The 19,059-nt window shown below is 36.9% G+C and overlaps 1 long non-coding RNA gene across 1 annotated transcript in view; it reads left to right on the plus strand.

Annotated features, from left to right (window-relative positions):
• The first annotated feature begins 328 nt into the window (after positions 1 to 328).
• LOC307162353 overlaps positions 329 to 19,059 on the plus strand; it is a 37,168-nt gene continuing 18,437 nt past the window's right edge. The window contains exon 1 of the long non-coding RNA XR_013821910.1: positions 329 to 493. This is a non-coding gene — a long non-coding RNA (uncharacterized lncRNA). The remainder of the gene's footprint in view (positions 494 to 19,059) is intronic.

A 19,059-nucleotide genomic window follows, 5' to 3' on the forward strand; every position in this document is an offset into this window, starting at 1 on the left:
ATTGTTTTACGTAAAGGGCTTCATTTATGACAATCAGAATGAATTTCCCAGTAAATCGTTTGCATCATGTTAAAAACACATAAACAAACAAAACATAGCCTATGGGGGGAAAAAAGGTGTGATAAATATACCGAAAATTTGTTGTCAGTAATGTTAGTAGAAATAATATGTAAAATACAAAAAGGAACATAATACTGAGTTTGATCGAATTACAGATACTGTACCCAGATAAGATGGCGAGTTTTAGGCCTGTAATGCCGCTGTGTGCGGTTAGATGGCAGCATTCAGCTGAGAACATCAACACAGTTACCACTGAGAGAGAGCCTGGCTTTGCTGCTGCGCATTTCATTGTCTTTATTCACTAGGTTGTGAGGTAAAAGACATTTAGAAAGTGATGAGAAATAACACCAGAGAAAGGAAAGCGCGCATTAATGGAGCTGAAAACAAGCGTGTGTGTGTTTTCGAGCCGTACGGAAGGGGAGGAGGGACACAGGTGAGGTGATGCACATTATTGACAAGGGATTGTTTCTTTAACTATGGACATTTTTGGCCTGTGGACAGAGCATAATGTTATTTCTTCTGAACATTTCCAACCCAGGCTCATTTCTGATGCGTGTTGAATTATGTGTTGTGTTAAAAGCGTTCTGAGACGGACATGACAACATATTTAAACATGGCAGAGTAAATTGCTTAAGCTAATTTCATAGCCAGTGTTTTTAATGCATACAATACAATCAATTAACATTTTATACTTTTACATAATTTGACCGAATTAATGGGAATTGAGAATGATGCTTATGAAGTTTATTTAGATTTTTCTTTTGCACATGCTTTTGTGTGTCATATTTCAGTTTTTAAGCGACGCTGCAGTTTCTATGCTAAACAAGGACACTGACTTTGATTAAAAAAAAAAAAAAAATAGTTGCAACATTGTTTTGGGGAGGAAATATTAAATATTTAAATAGTTTGTGCTTATACTGTTTATCATACATTATTTTAAAATATGTAATAATTCAATCAATTTTGTGTCAGGGACAAGGATAAAACAATTAAAAAATCAATACATAAAATACACCTGAAATATAAATACAAAATAATGCAACGGCATGGAAAAGTTGAAATCTTTTTTGTTTGAATTCACATAAACTCCTGTGCCTGAAGTTAACAATTATGAGAATAAAAGAGAGACACACATTTTTATTGTTACTACTCATATTTACAAAGTCATACATTTGCATGGTTGGTTTACATAAAATGGTCCAAGCTGAATGCATTTCGTTTATAAATGCACTATTATGTAAAAAGTTTGCCAAAGAACCAATACAAAAACATATGAAAATAAAAAAGAAATGTGGGAAAAAATTATACTAAAGATTGAAAATGTGTTGTTTTATTGCTCTCATTTGTATAAAAGCATCTGCTAAATGATTAACTGTAATGTAAAAGCTGTTAAATAATAATATATAATTGCAAAAAAAGTGTAATAAAAACGTTTAACTAGCTTTATGAATACTCTTATAATTTCAGATACACACAGACAACTCTGTGATGATGTGATTAGTTCCTACGAGTTTTGCATGACTGTCCTTCCTCAGTAACACTTGCGTTTGATTGTTTCTGGTAATCTCTCTCTCTCTCTCTCTCTCTGGGAATGTTTAGTCAGGGTTTCTCCCCTGCATCAGCAGTTCAGTGTCGAGGAGTGATTTAAAGGGGCACAGGGCTGCCCGACGGGCCCGGCAGTGGAAATAAACACATCCCCCTCCCCGTTCCACTTTTAATTATCCCGAGGTTTGGGCTGACGACTCCTCCTGACACCACTAGCGCGGTAACTAGCTATTACACTAAATATTGTGAGTGTCGCACAGCTGAGACTGACAGCGTCGGCTTCCTAGGGGGCCGACACGAAACGAGACGCTGAAAGAAATATGAGGGAAATGAGAACGAGTGGCGGCGGATTCATCAACGTATGAAGCTTTAAAAGGCTGGTGGTGTTTGCAGACGCGTGAGGTGGGGGGGCTTCTTGCTTGATTGCATGTTCACAATTTTAATGAAAGTCGTGAGGGATGTTGACTTGGCACCGCTCTCAGAATGCATTGTGGGAGGGAGATGTACGTCGGGCTATTTGTAGGGTCATGACTTTACTGAGAAACACGTCTGCCCACCTGCACTCTTGTGTGGTGGTGGCTTTATTCTGTGCTCATATTCAGCTGAAGTTGAACATGCTTTTCAGGAGCTTTTTGTTTTCATCTGGACGCATAATAACATTCACACTCAATATCCTTAAAATATGGTGAATTTAGGTTGATTGGGACGCTTTTTGACATTGATATGACTAGGAAAAAGTCTCCCAATCAACCTGAATTCCCACCATCTCCTTTTTCTTTTTTTCTTTTTTTGGGAATAATGTAAAAAAAAAATGTTTAATGAATTTCACAATTGCATCTTTTCCTCCTTTACTGATCAACTTAACCTGACAAACTCATCGTATGATCCATGAAGACACTGGTTATCATCAAATTTCAGGTACTGTTAAACTGGTAACACTTTACAGTAAGGTTCATTAGTTAACATTATTTAATGTAACAACTAACATGAACTAACAATGAGCAAAACACTTGTTACAGTATTTATTAATCTTTGTTCATGTTAGTTAATAAAAATCCAGCTGTTCATTGTTTGTTCATGTTAGTTCACAGCGCATTAACTAATGCTAACAAATACAACCTTTGATTTTAATAATGTATTAGTAAATGTTGAAACTAATAATAACTAAGATGAATAAATGCTGTTAAGGTTGTTATAACGAACGAACCTTATTGTAAAGTGTTACCGTAAGTGTCTGATAGCCTGTGGTTGCATCACTGAAACATTCATTTCATAATTCGCACCCACACGCCACTAAAATAATTCCTAAAAGAGGCGTTTGAAATATCAACCTGCTATAGCTGGTGTAAGAGATGAGAAAAGTGTGTTTCTGTAAACAGACATGTGTTTTTTTGGTGTGTGTGTGTGGAGAGCAGACCTGCTGGAGTCATAATTAAAGGAAAAAAGAGAGTTAGTAGCACATACTGTACACTCACTACTGTCATTGTTTTGCTCTGGTTTTGTTGTTGCTTTCTAATTGCTGGTTGCCGTTGGAGCTTGTGCACCTGATGATAGATATTGCCAAGCATTCTGGGATTGATCCAGGTCAATGAGAGAGAGAGAGAGAGAGAGAGAGAGAGAGAGAGAGAGAGAGAGAGAGAGAGAGAGAGAGAGAGAGAGAGATTGGTATTCTCTTGGCATAAATAAAAGCCTTAATTGTGTCTAGGTTTGTGCATTCCTCTAGTTTTGTGCAACTATAATAACAGATTCATAACAGGTATATAATGCAAAGTCAAAAGTACAGTTTTCAGGACGTATGACTGGATCAGCCATCATTGCATCATTGATATGTTCAGTCCAAATCTAGTTAGGAACAAATTCAGACCCACTTGAGTCACTCTTCATGTTCGAGGACTGTTAATGTTCTCGTGTTCGACAGGTCCATCTATCTATATATCCTCTTCAGTGTTGGGGAAGTTACAGTAATTCATCACTAGCAACTAATTACACATTCAACCGTGTACTAATGACTCTCTCTAAAAGTAGGTTAGACTTTATTTTAATGTGTCTGTGTTACAGTGTAATTATAAATTTAAGTACTAAGTAATAATAATTAACTACTGTACATGTACTTGTAGTTAATTATAGGATTAGGTTTTGATTATAGTTAGTGTCATGTAATTATGCATAAATTGTAGTTATTACTACGGTAACGTGACGTAATTAGGACACTGTAAAATAAAGTGTTAGATTAGGATTGGGGTTGAGTCAGTTGCATATAATCATTCATAATTTTGAATTATTAGGAACTACATGTAACACTAACATGTGTCACAACGACACTGTAAAATAGAGTGCATCAAAAAAGTATTGAATTGCTTATTGCTAATTTCTAAATTCCACTTCAATCTCGACCAGTTGAACAGCACAAGGATAGACATGAAACGGCTCTTTTAATTCTTTCAAATTAATAATATAAAATTGCATTCATTATTCTTGAATTGACCAAATTAAATGGAGAAGGTTGCATTATCAACGTATATTTTAATGTTAAATTCACTGTTGTTTTATATCATTGTTCTATAGTCTATACAGTATTGAATGCAATTACATCAGAAGTAACTCATTTACTTAAGTAGGCTAATTAAATTACTGCAATTAATTACTTAGTAATGCATTACACCCAATCCTGATTCTTATCAGAGCAAATGAAAGCACTAATATGGATGCAAAACAAGTGTTGCTTTTTCCTGTTACTGACGTCAGGCTGCTGCTAATTATTTAATTCCCACTGCTATATCCATTTTAAATAAGGTTACGTTGTTTATATTGATGCGTCCCCTGGTTTCACAGACAAGGTTAAGTCTAGTCCCAGACTAAAAGGCATGTTCGAGCTGTTTTAACTAAAAGCGACGTGCTCTAATATCTTGAAATATGCCACTTCCATCGTTTAGTCTTAAGATGCAGAGTAATGTTTCTTCCTAAGGCACATTTGTAAAAGCTGCTTAAATGTCCTAATTGAACCTAGGCTTATAACCTGGCTTAATCTAAACCCTGTCTGTGAAACCAGGCCTTTATCTTCTATTTGATCTACTTATAGAGGTGTTTGCTTAAGAACAACAGTGTCCTTGTTTGATATATTTGATATGTGTTGTATGTGAGCCTCTTTTTGTTTTTTTACCTAAGACAAATTTCTATCACTGGTTGATTCAAGTTTTTGAATTTGAAGTACAAACAATGTGAATCAGAATGCTTTATTATCAGGTGATGTATTTAGCGCATGATCATCTATAATATAATTATTATTAAATAACACTGCACTCCTCTTACATCCAGCTCTGTTGTGCCTGGGTAACATACGCGTCCGCACGTGAAGTGTTGCTGTCACTAGTGCGTGTGTGTATGCTCATTTTTCATCCCTGAAAGAGGAGGAGTGATCCGTCGCTCGGACCTCCAGCGTCTGGAAAACAGGCCTTTCTCTTCTTATTCCTCCCCGACCGGAGCGAGAGATTTCATTATGGAGAGCAGTGAAGCGTTGCTTGTTCTTTAAACTGTTTTAATGCCAGGCTAATATCAAGATGAAACAGGGGAGGAGTTTGTGATGAATTACTTTGTGGACAGACTTATTTAAAGAATGCTGCTCTTAATTGATTGATCCCATAAGTTTGGCAGTTGGAGCGGAAAGTGTGTGTGTGTGTGTTTAACCATTTACTAAATTTACCCTGGAAGTTCTTCTGGAAGGTCGGCATATTAAAACATCTTTTGTTCTACAAGTTTTGCTTTGCTAATAAAGATAACACACTTGTGTTGTTTTTAATGTAAAAAGTAAGTTGTGTAAGAAAGTATTATTATTTAAAAACTTTTACTGTAAAAAGAAACCTGTTATATGCATATCATTTCAATGCAGTTTAAATCTGAATACAATAGACTGTATTTTTCATTCCATACTTGTATATATGTATGATAAAAAAAAAGTTGACTTTAAAAAGATTTTACATTTACTGAACAGAAATAAACATGTACTATATATTTAATCTCAAGATCATTTCAAAAACAAGTGGAGCTTTCGTCCATATTCGTTTAATTATCTTGAAAGACATTTGATGTATTTTGATTTGAAAGTGTAAAATAAGCAGAGGCTTTTCAAGACATTTGCAAATGCAACTCTTTCATCGTCGTTTATATATGGAGGAAAAAAACATCTCACATGGAAAAGCATTTTATAATTTTCTGTATATGTTGAAGTAACACCGATGAACTTTATTTTGATTTTGGTTTTGTTCATTGAAATACTACAGTTTTCCTCTGTCAAAATCGCAGACGTTCCAAATGACTCCTGATTAAACGAGTGCCGATGCAGATCTCTCTTTTATTTCATTGTTTTATTATATTCTATATGATTGTATTTTAATTACTTTCTCATGCAATATAATTTCATGACATTAGCAGAAAATTACAACATTATTCTGTAATTACCATTATGATTACGGCATTTAAAATGTCGAAATATTTTAGAATTGTACTTATTTTAAATGTTGTTCATGTTTTGATTCTATTTAAATTAAGTTTTAAATACTTTAATCTTGAATACATGTAAAATGCAACTGCAGTGTGTGTGTGTGTGTGTCCTGGTAAACCCATATGTTATGGTGACAAAATGTCCACACAAAGATAGCAATATCTGCAGCCCTTGTCCTTTTTTTGATCCCCATGAGGAAAACGGCTTATAAATCATAAGTGATGTATTTTGAAAATGTAAAAATGCAGACAGTTTTGTGTGATGGGTGGGTTTAGGGGTAGGGTTAGTTTAAGGGGAGATAATATACAGTTTGTATAAAAATCACCATAAAACATGAAAACACAACATTATTCCTTATTTTCTTTCGGTCCCATTCTATCTTGCATTTCAACTTGAATTTGTTTATTTCGGTTAGTAACCCGGTATAGAAATTAGGTTAAATTACCACAAAATTCAGCTACTGTAGTCAAGCCAAAACCCAAAGACTCATAAATTACAACTTATGTTGGAAAACCTGAACTCTTAAGTATGAAATATAATATTTTTTGTGGTGATAACATCTACTGGACTTGGACTTACACTGTAGCCCATCGATCATTTTAATTTAATTCCTTAGCAGACGATTGCCTTTACACAACTCAAGTGATGCTTTTCAGAAGAGTTATATATATATATATATATATATATATATATACAGATGCTATGGCGTCTGCCTCTCTCTCTCTACCTCCATCTGTCCATCTCTCTCATCCCCATGCATATTTGCCCCTGATCTATTAATAACCTCAGTGGCTGAGAGCGATCGCTCAGTGCCTACACCTCCTTTCATTCAAGCATTTACAAGAATTAAAACAAAAGCAAACAGCCATCACAGCACAGAAGAGAAATGCTCACAAAGACTCGAACTGACAGAAAGTTAAATACTGGAGACTTGCGAGGGAAAGACAGAAGTCTGCATTAACAGGATATTTATTGACAATCATTCATTTGTGTTAAAAAAAAGTGTTTTGCCTTTGCATCAAACAGTGTCTTTTAAAAATATTGAAATAATGTGCTGATATTTGCAGTAACACACACACACGTGGGTCTGGTTAAGTGATTGTGAACACAGTTATGTAATAGTGGTGTGGATTTGGCAGTCAGAGGTCGAAGTGTTTCTGGATTCAGTGGCCAAGACCGAAAATATACACCTATCTATCTATCTATCTATCTATCTATCTATCTATCTATCTATCTATCATCTATCTATCATCTATCTATCTATCTATCTATCTATCTATCTATCTATCTATCTATCATCTATCTATCTAGCTATCTAGCTACAGTATCATCTATCTATATCTATCTATCTATCTATCTAGCGATCATCTATCTATCTATATCTATCTATCTATCTATCTAGCGATCATCTATCTATCTATCTATCTAGCTATCATCTATCTATATCTATCTATCTATCTATCTATCTATCATCCATCTATCTATCATCCATCCATCCATCCATCCATCCATCCGGCTTTTAGATAAAGGCATGTCTTTTCTGACATTTTAAGGACATGTTTTAAGTCATACAATTAAATGTTTGTGTGTGTTTCTAACAATAACTACAAAAGAGTCACATGGACAGTAACTAATTAATTTGCTATCTTTGACACTTCTTTGTTGTATATTGTCTAAAGTGAAGAGTGTGGATATTTATCAAGTATGTATCAATAACCCAGGCTTTGATTTTTTTTTTGTGCAAACATTAGTAAAGACCAGATAACATTGAACGAACGCTCTATTAACGTTACTGGCAGAACGTTTGTTCATATCTTTGAGAGAACCTTGCCAGGATGTTGGTTGTATTCAAAATGTTTCAATTGTGTCCTTTTTTGGGTGAAACATAGACCAAATCAATAGTTAAAATATAACATACCCATTAAGTCCTGTGATTTATGTGAAGAGGAATCTAAAGCAATAACGTTTTCTTCAGAGTATAAAGTTCTCCTTTTACCCACTTCAATTCATTAATGTATATGATTAAAACTGTCACAGTGCCTTACTATTAAAATTTCCTTGTTGCCTTTGATTACGAAAGTACATAAACACAAAGCGGCCAAAAAGGAAGCCGTCATTTCGAAACCAACCCAGCAATGTTGATTCATATCGCTAGAAAACGAACCCCATTACAACCCCGGACTCATTTATGTGCATTCCTCCGAGCCTCTACATGTGACTAAGAATAATACAGCGCAACACTGCGAGTCAGGTGTGAGTCCGCGGGCTCGACCCGCTCTCCTGCTCCTCATTGTTCTGCTGGGAGGTTCCTCTGGACGGGAAACGAGCAGGTTGTTCCAGACGGAGGCTGAGAGTGGAACAGTTCTTTATTCAAGGGCGGGAAGTCATTCCATCAATGCAGAAAAACACCAAAGAAACGTTTCCTTCCCCCTCCGTTTCCCAGTGAAAGATTCAGTTGAAAAGGCACAATTCTTTACCCTGGAGTTGCGTGTTCACACACACACACACACATACACACGAGACGTCTAAACGTCTCAACAATGTCTTATTTGGATGTTGTTCTATTTACTGACGATGATGATGATGATGATGATGACATGACATAAAAAAACTGAATGACAATTTATAGGCACAACATTGAAGACATAAAATAATATTAATAATGAACAAACATTACCCACACAGCAAAAACCCATTGAAATGAGGACTTTGCCAGACGTCTCAGTAACGTTGAGATTAGGTTGAAAAGTGAAAAGCCGTCTTTTTCAGGCTGATGATTCAACTTGAATTCAACCTGGCAGATGCACGTTTTCATCGAGAAATAACCGCCTTGCTGCAGTGTGATTTGTATTATTATTTTCATGGCTGTATAAGGGATCTGAAACAGACGTCCATCCTGGGATAAATTTGGACCAATTCAGATGGACTTGACAAATCCCAATTTTCAATGACTATGTTTGGGCTAAATAAAGGCCATGACGGGCCGACTAGATTTAGCCCAAAAAAAAAAAAAAAAACGTCCAAAACACAGACTCGTTGACCTATCCCGATGTCGATGGAACTTGCGACCATAGTTGGCTTTTGGGAAATGCACCATTTACACGACACTGTTTTCAATTAAAACGTAAACTTTGTATACGTTTTGGCCGTTCGTTTACACGACAACGGCGATTTGGGTGCCTGAAAACGCAAAATTTTGAAAACGGGTTTCAAAGTGCAAGTTTTTGAAAAAGGTTTCCGTGTGAACAAACTAAAATGAATCTCTGAAGATGACATCATGTATAGTGTGTTTCATCGCCATCTAATGGTCTGGCAGCAGAATACAGCGTTTTTAGTCGTTAACACAGATCCATGTGAATGGGGATTGTTTTGACAATGGTGTCGCCTGTTTTAAAGGAACCGTATGTAAGAAATATATTTCAATTAATCATAAAATGGCCCTGATATGTCACTAGACATTAAGAAATCATGTTCATTTCAAATACTTATATCACTGACAACAGTAGTCCAGCCAGGATATTGTCATTTAAAAGTGAAGTTGCAGCCCTCAACTGATGTTGATGTTGTCATGTTGTGTTTTGGCCTGAAGCGCCACCCTCCACCGATCTACCAATCACAAAGTCAGTAGTGTTTCGGCATCCGGGTTGCCAGCTCAGCTCTAGTTACCACAGCTGCAGCTACAAACGTTCCTGCTGGATCCTGCAGCCTATCTGGCAACCTCGAGTCAGGGGGGAGGGGGAGGGGATACACCGCTCTACAGTAATTTGAAAGTGATTGCAGTACCAGTTTTGGCCACAATCTTACATACGGTTCCTTTAAGCATATCGTTGTCGTGTAAACGTACCCTGAGTTAGGGGTTTTCTCTTCATTGTGATTGGTTGATCAGGGTCCAATCAGTGACTGGGCTGTACTCATAATTATAAAAACATACAATTTTATTGGTTTAGTGTCAACATAAAATGGTAATTTTACTTCTTTAATGTGATTTGTTTGTGAGTTAAACAGGAAATTCCACAAAACTACCGTATAGTGGGACTATTTTATTGAGAGTTGGCTTGGACGGTTGAAGAATTTGAGGTCTTGGTGACATTAGCCGAAAACGAAAGATGTTTTAGAGGTGAAGCAAGTTATTACATTTTAATGAAAGATTACAAATAAAAATAGTGTTTTCTTTGAAATCACGTGCAGCAATTAATCACATAATATGTGGAAAAATTGGCTGATTTTTGATTCCTTGTTGATTTAATGCAAATTCTGAACTTAAGGAGGATTCGGCTGTCATCCTTTTGCTTGGTGTTTGGATCTAGTTGTGAATGGGACAATTTACTGAATTTCAAAGGAGACTTTTGACCGGTTTAAAGAGTTTCCACTGTTGACATATTATCCAGTCATATTTGCAGGCGTGTGGTGATGTATTCTGTGTACTGAGCATGTATTTCACAGATGACAGAGTCTAATAACAATCCACAGTCTTGTGGCAGTGCTTGTACTCGAATTAGCAAACAGTGTAGAAAAAGAGGCCCTTGTTGTCAGCGTCTTGACTGACAGGAAATGGCCCATAATCAGAGCGCAGTTGAGCGCCGCAGCATTCCTGTGAAATGACACAAGTTCAGCCGGGTAATTAGCTCATTAGTTAACATAAACACATGGCAACCTCTGCCCAGCTGGTGGCGTTAGTGCCACACACACGCACACGCACACGCACACACACACACACGCACACTAGTCTTCTGGTTTAAGACTTTCACTGGCTGTAATCCTATAAAGACTCATTGTTGATCTAAGTAATTCTGACATCTGTTACAATGAAGGTTTTTCAGTGACACTTTATAATAACTTCCACGAATAACAGTAACAAACATTCAGTTATAAAACACTTAACAGCTCATTGCTTATGCATACATTTAGAATGCTGGAAATGCCATATAGTCATATTTGAATCTACATCAACTACTGATCTGTGTGGAGCCAATAAAGGTGAGCTTAGGGTGACACGAGTTCGACTCCCAGCTCCTGCTTCTGTCCCTCCTCTTTCTCCTACAACGCTTCCTGGGATTTTTAATTTATTATTCAAAAACATGCCAGCAAAATAATTAAAAGCTATCAATCAGAAGACTTTGAATATTACTAAAACAAATGTATAAAAACTCAACACTTTTGTTGAGAAGTGTTCAGTGACACTATGATTTAGGTGCTCGTTCTCACAAACCTGAATAAGTTGGCAAAACTCACAAAATATGAGGTAATCAGTTACATCTAAATGTTTAAGTTAAGAAATTCAAACTTTAAAGTCCCTCCGTGGTGAAAATCCAGCTTTTAATGTTGTTTATATGTCTATGTGGTGTTATTAATATGTTTTAAGACAAACCATGTGTAAATTCATAAGTCAACACCATTGCTGAGTATTTTCTCCTTAAAACTGCAGTGAACCAAAGACAGTCTCAAAAACACACTTTGAAATCGCTGGTGTTTCTGACGTCACAAACGACCCTGTAACCAATCAGATCAATGTGTGATCGTCAACCAGTGGATCTCTGAGCTGAGTGAGTGAGTGGAGGCGGGGCTCATTTGCATATTCATAGAACCACAAATACCAAATGAGGCAAGGGTGTCGAGTTACATTCAAGATATTTCCAGGCATGAAGATTTTTTTCAAGGAAAAAAAAACGCTTGAATATGTCATTATGGTGATCAAAGGTGAGTTTTAAGGGACAAAATTATTGACTACAGGGGGACTTTAAGTAGGCAGAACTGGCATACTTTTATTTTGTTCTCATACATTTCAATTACTCTTAACTTGAAATATTTGAGTAAGCTAAGTCATACATTTAACTTAAAATTAACTTAATATAATATTTAGTTTTTAGCAGTGGATACTTGGCTAGCTTTAGATAGCTAATTCAGTCAATGCTAACTTGCTAAGTGGTATCACAATGCTTTGATAGCATAGCATAGCAATTGCTGAATGAGTAAGTCAATGTAGAACATTTAACATATCTGTTCTCAAAACAAGCTCATGCTCCACTCGTCAACTTGAGAACGGCACGGAGGAGCGGAAGCATAAAGGAGGAGCGACGACAGTGAAGATCGAGAGAGGCCAGGCCTGGATTCATGTTGTGTTTTGTTATATGTGACAGCACTCGTCCGTGAGAGGTTGCTGTCTTTCCTTTCATTTTGTATTTGTTTATTTTATTATTAAAGTCTTTAAATGTTCGCCGGTTCCTGCCTCCTTCTTCCCTTAACAACAAACTGTGTTACAACTACAAAAACTCGAATTTGTGAAAACAGTGACGTGTTTCGTTACAAAGTGACATCACCAACTACTGGCCTGTAGGGTTGGGTACCGAACTCGGTGCTTTTAATGGTACCGACCGAATTGCGTCGGTACTACCGAGTACCGATTCGTGTTTTCCACATTAAATCAATCGGTGCCAAATTTCGGTAGCCTACCTGAGAACACATATGGGCGCAAGATTTAAATACGAATCCTGGATGTTCTGCGTGTCTCTGTGTGAATGAGTGCCGTAGACTCAACTCTAGCTGCATGGGGAATTATCTGATTTCCACAGACACGTTTGTATGTCAGTATTTTGCAGTCGACAGAGTTTGCCGATGCCGATGTTTGCTAAATTTGCTATGAACAGTGTGATGGAGCAGATTTTGGGGAACAGTGTTCAGATGCTCGCCTGCACACATGGAACAGTTTACGACATGAGGCCCTGTTGTGTGAACCTCAGATTATGTGTTAGGACAATACATGTCGAGTGCTTTTTAGATGTTATGTATTGTTTCTTGTTTGGCCTTGAACTGGATATTCAGTGACTCCTGCAACAAGACAAGCAGAATTAGGCTACGTCTACATTAACCCAGATATATCTGAAAATGCATTTTGTTTCAATTCACAGTAGGGTTTTCAAGCGTTTTCCAAACCCTGAAGCATCTGAAACCCCTTAAATCAAAACCAGCTCTCTGTCAAGAGTAATATCAAATAACATACTGAATCATACATATGTTCTACTAGCTACTTATTAATATGTCTATTTAAATGTTTTAAACTTACCATATAATATTGTACGATTTTATGACTTACACAAGGCATATTTGTTAAATGATGACTATGAAGGGAACATAATTGCATTTAAAATGGTCTTTTCCAGTAATTTTATGAACTTCCTGTTAAAGCTCTGCCTACTTTTGTTTTTATCCAAATACAGATATGAATAATTCTGAGATTGTTACATGTACAGATACAATTATTGTACTGCACACCCCTAAACCAGACCCAGCCAACAGGGAATGTTCTTTCAACGTTTTTCCAGTATAATGTTCATTCAAAGTGATCTGGTATTCATAACTTAAAGTCCCCCCTGTATTAATTTTAGCCCTTAAAACTCATCTTTGACCGCCAAAATTACACATTTAAATGTTTTTTTTTTCCTTGAAAAAAATTTCTTCATGCTTTTAAATAGCTTGAATGTAACTCGACACCCTTGCCTCATTTACTATTGTACCTTGATTGGTTACAAGGTAGTTTGTGACGTCAGAAACACAAAAACTGTCTCAGTGTAGACGGAAGGGCAAAATGTTTTTGGATTAATGTGGTAGTGGCCTTAAACTCAAAGACATATACATTCACTCATCTAGTGCTAGTACTTGAAGTGCCATTTTCTTGACCTGCAGCCACATCATTTGTTCATGTAACTGGGACTATGTGGAAAAGAGGTTAAGGCTCAGGGCTGGTAGCAGAGCCAGCTCTTTCATGTTAATCTTGTTGGTCACACTGCAGACCCTCCCACAGTAAAATTTGGTCCAAAATCTTGCTCAACTGTATATGAAACATGAAATAAGTTCAAACAGAAGTGCATATCCTCTCCTCCAAACACAACAAGTCTTTTTTTGCATCCCCTCTTCCTCAGCGTTTCTCCCTTCCTACTTCCAGATCATTGAGCGCTCTTGTTTCAGACATGCGGTTCTGTGAGTCGGGCCCCTGAGGGCCGGGGGCCGGGCTGCTTATCACAGCACTTTATCAGCATGAGGGAAGGGGATGTGGGTTACAGCCAACCAGCGGCTGTCAGCAAACAGGCGTTTTGTAACCTGTAACCCAGAGACGTGTGATTTGCGAGAAGAGAACGGGCTGTTTGAAGGTGTGAGCGGCTCTATGAGTGATCGCATACAAGCACTGAGTGAGTGTGTGCTATTAGCTGAGTACTGAAGATAACATGTCTGGCCTTGCAAGACCAGTACATGCCAAAACCATTTATGAGTACTTGTTTTTACATTTTGCATTGCCATGTAAACCGGACAACAACTTGCTTGTTTTGAAACTTGACATGATTGACCAAGTCTGAAATAATTCACACCAAAATGAGAAATCTGTCATTATACTCACCCTGGGCCACATCATAGGTAGATCGTAGTTCGAAACCAATGGAGTCTATGATCTATTACGGGTTACGATCCTCTTTAGAAACATTGCCCTGATTGCCCTGAAACCCAGATGATTATCATTTTTCTATGGAAAACAAACTGAGATATGTCTTGAGTGTCTTGCTGCTCTTTTCCAAATCTTGAGGATGAATGTGGATTAGGAATGTCAGTTTGAAAAAAACAAAAATAGCAAACATACTGTTTATGCACTAAATCCTGTGTTGTCTGGAGCCATACAATAGCTATTTGGGAAAAAAATTGATTATTAGAAATGTATAATTGTGTGTTAATGTTTTTTTGGGGGGAACATTTTTTAAAATACTAAACTTAGTACAGCTTAAAAACTGTATAATAAACTTTTTATAAAATTACCAAAGATATCCGTTTTTTTCTCAAATTATATTTTTGGTTTGTTCAAACATTAAATTAAGTTAAATTAAATTAATTAATATTAATCAAAAATATTGCATTTTCCAAATACAAACAAATTGTAGAAAGATTATTTATTATAGACCATGTACTTAAAATATTTTCTTTGGACTAAAGCCAAAATCATACTTAATGTAGGTCAATAAAATATATGTTTGGCTTTTATGAATATGCAAATGAGCCCCGCCTCCACTCACTCACTCAGCTCAGAGATCCACTCGTTGACGATCACACGTTGATCTGATTGGTTACAAGGTAGTTTGTGACGTCAGAAACACTGAATTTACACATGGTTTGTCTTAAAACATATTAATAACACCACATAGACATATAAACAACATTAAAAGCTGGATTTTCACCACACCATTTTCACCACTTTAAGATAATTAGATAGAGTTTTATTAGAGATAATATAAAACTAAAAACATGTTGTTAGTCGATTTTAATTTAGTTTATTTACTATAAATGAAGAAGACCTTCAAATTCGAAGACCTTTATTTTTGTTGTGATGTCTTTCTAAAATGAAAAAAATGAAACACAATCGTAGTATTAATGAGACAGGATAAAACGCAAATGAAACAGGAGGACTTAAATACAAGGAACAAACAACAGGATCTAATTAGGACTCAGCTGAACAGAATGACTAATCAAATGAGTAACCATAGAAACTAACAAAAAAAAAAAAAAAAAACAGAACATAACTGTGACTTGGATTCAAGATTAATTCTTTAGGGAGGTTATTTGCACTAAGCCAAACTGAACAAAACAGGTTTAAACAGAAAACCATGATTTTTGATCAATATAAAAGTGTGCTTTAAATAAACAACATGGTCGTTTCACTTTTTTTTTGTCAGCGTGTCTTATGCAAACCACTGGTATGTGAACATTGGACCATTGTAAACAAAGGTCTTTTGCTTGACAGATCTCAGCTTGTGTTACACACGTGGACAGGTGAGGCCGTTCACCAGAGGCCCAGGTACATACACAGGGGTGCTTGTTCTGCTGTCACACCTCGCACCAGTTTAAAGAGCTCAGGGCATCGGGTTACATTAGCATCCTTTTTTAGCTCCAGACCTCAGTCCCCGCTCAATGCGTATAATACACTCTTTCATCAGCACATCATTAGCCATATGAGACATTTTGTGAAGGAACATCAAGGAGGCCGTGTTGAAAATGGAAATTACGCCACACCTCAAAGCCGCTGTGATGAATCCTTGAGAGGGCAGATTTGCTGTAAGTACGAGCCACACGGGGCTCTCAGGGCTTCAATGTGTCCGTCACAGGCGACTTTCATTTTCAGACAAAGCTGAGTTTATACTGGCATCCTAGCGGATTAGCCCATGGCCCTCTGTCTGATGACGCGAATAGCTCCGCTAAATGGCAGTCCGAGAAGGTTGTGGCGGCTTTGAGGAATTACAGGGACTAACATGTGACTTAGGCTGAGGTTTGTAAGCGGGAACAAGGGCTGATGGAGGTGATATTCACTGGAAAAAGACTATTGTCAATTAGTCTTGTTTGTGATTCTTTAATAAATTGTCACTGTAGCTGTATTTGCTTATTATTATTATTATGAGTTTTATATTGAAAAATAGCCAGTGAGGGGTTGGCTTAGGTGCTCAAAAATGTCTAAATAGTGTAATGCAAATAAAATTAGGTTACACTTTATTTCGATAGTCCACTTTAAACATTCTACTAACTATAGAGCTGGTAAGTATGGCGTCATTTTTTAGTCAAATGTCATGAGCGTGTAAGACATGCTCACGAGCACATTATGTTATTTCACGCGCGCAAAAATGAACCTTCAGCTGGCATGATAAAAGTACTCGCGCACAAATTCAACAACCGAGAGGTGTACAGGTAGCTGCGAGCGAGCGCCTGGCATACTCTCATGGGTTAACTCTGCTTGTACAGTGGAATCCTGCTCGCGCGCAGTGGATTTCTGCTCGCTCAGCTGATTTCTGCTCGCTCGAGTCTACATGACTTTTGACAATTTGGGGGCGGAAACCAAGGAGGGCACTGACCCTCTTATGATTGGTCACTTTCATCATGGAAAATCTTGGGAAATCCTAACCCCGCCCACCTTCAGACGCAGCGCGAGTCACTCAGCTCGCTCTGCTACTCCGGCTATCTCTGTATATTTTAGACAACGAAATATGTGATAAAACACCATACTAACTCTTTTCGTTTTCATTTAAAGAAATCTTAAACATGATAGCCACACAAATGTGGTTCATGCAACGCGTATTGATTATATTCACTGCACATAACGTTTGCCTATTAAAAAAAAAACTAAATATAAAACACAAACCTGCCTCTTTTCGTTTTAAATATAATATAAAAACATTAAACATTTTAATATGGTCCAGGCAATATGTGCATTTGTACTAAACAACAGATTTTGCAGTAAACAACATTACAGTTTTTAAATTTTTAAATACAATTATTACAATTTAAAATGACAAAACTCAACCCAGTCTCTTTTTGTTAAATTTCAGTTTTATCAATATTAGCCATTATAAAAGTATAAGTAAAAGGTATAAGAAGCTATACAAATAAAGCAAACAATTCAGTCAAACACACAAAGTCAGCGCTCTAGTAAAACCATACAACGGTAATAGCTTATAAAGTTATGAAACTTCCCCTCAGCCAAAACGATTGGCCACAATGGCCAGGGAATAAATTATAGATTCACGAGACCAAAAATCGCCCGTTAGATATACACAAGACGAATTATATCTCATGTTTAACCACTACAGAGACCCCAGCGAAAGCGGCGAACGTCAGAAAGACTATAACCGAGGAAAGGCTGTTCCAGGCGGGGTACATGAGTGCCGAGCGCCCGGTCATCGTTGTATGGTTAGACAAGAGCGCTGACTTTGTATGTTTGACTGAATTGTTTGCTTTATTTGTAGCTTATAGCTTCTTATACCTTTTACTTATACTTTTATTATGGCTAATATTGATCAAACTGAAATTTAACAAAAAGAGACTGGGTTGAGTTTTGTCATTTTAAATTGTAATAATTGTATTTAAAAATTTAAAAACTGTAATGTTGTTTACTGCAAAATCTGTTGTTTAGTACAAATGCACATATTGCCTGGACCATATTAAAATGTTTAATGTTTTTATATTATATTTAAAACGAAAAGAGGCAGGTTTGTGTTTTATATTTAGTTTTTTTTTTAATAGGCAAACGTTATGTGCAGTGAATATAATCAATACGCGTTGCATGAACCACATTTGTGTGGCTATCATGTTTAAGATTTCTTTAAATGAAAACGAAAAGAGTTAGTATGGTGTTTTATCACATATTTCGTTGTCTAAAATATACAGAGATAGCCGGAGTAGCAGAGCGAGCTGAGTGACTCGCGCTGCGTCTGAAGGTGGGCGGGGTTAGGATTTCCCAAGATTTTCCATGATGAAAGTGACCAATCATAAGAGGGTCAGTGCCCTCCTTGGTTTCCGCCCCCAAATTGTCAAAAGTCATGTAGACTCGAGCGAGCAGAAATCAGCTGAGCGAGCAGAAATCCACTGCGCGCGAGCAGGATTCCACTGTACAAGCAGAGTTAACCCATGAGAGTATGCCAGGCGCTCGCTCGCAGCTACCTGTACACCTCTCGGTTGTTGAATTTGTGCGCGAGTACTTTTATCATGCCAGCTGAAGGTTCATTTTTGCGCGCGTGAAATAACATAATGTGCTCGTGAGCATGTCTTACACGCTCATGACATTTGACTAAAAAATGACGCCATAGGTAAGTCCCACCCATCCGTAAAACCCCACTGGACCTCTAGGTTGAAAAATCGTCAATGCAAGTGAATGGGAGAAAATAATTATTTTCTGGTCCTGTTTGAATTATACCATGAATGTGAACATATGTTGTATGTGAATTTTTTATATAATGTTTCATGTTATGAGTTTGACAGTATATTGTATGATTCTTTGGCTAGCAGTTGTGGAAAAGATATAACGAGAAAGACTACATGTCGCCTATGTGACGTCACCCCATAACACATTTTCCCTCCACTTGTCAAATCACGGGCTAATGCTGCGATAATATATGGAGAAAGATCGAGATGCCTGTGTGTTTTGTACCCAAATG

Source organism: Squalius cephalus (assembly GCF_949319135.1).
Source record: "Squalius cephalus genome assembly, chromosome: 7".
Lineage (NCBI taxonomy): Eukaryota > Metazoa > Chordata > Actinopteri > Cypriniformes > Leuciscidae > Squalius > Squalius cephalus.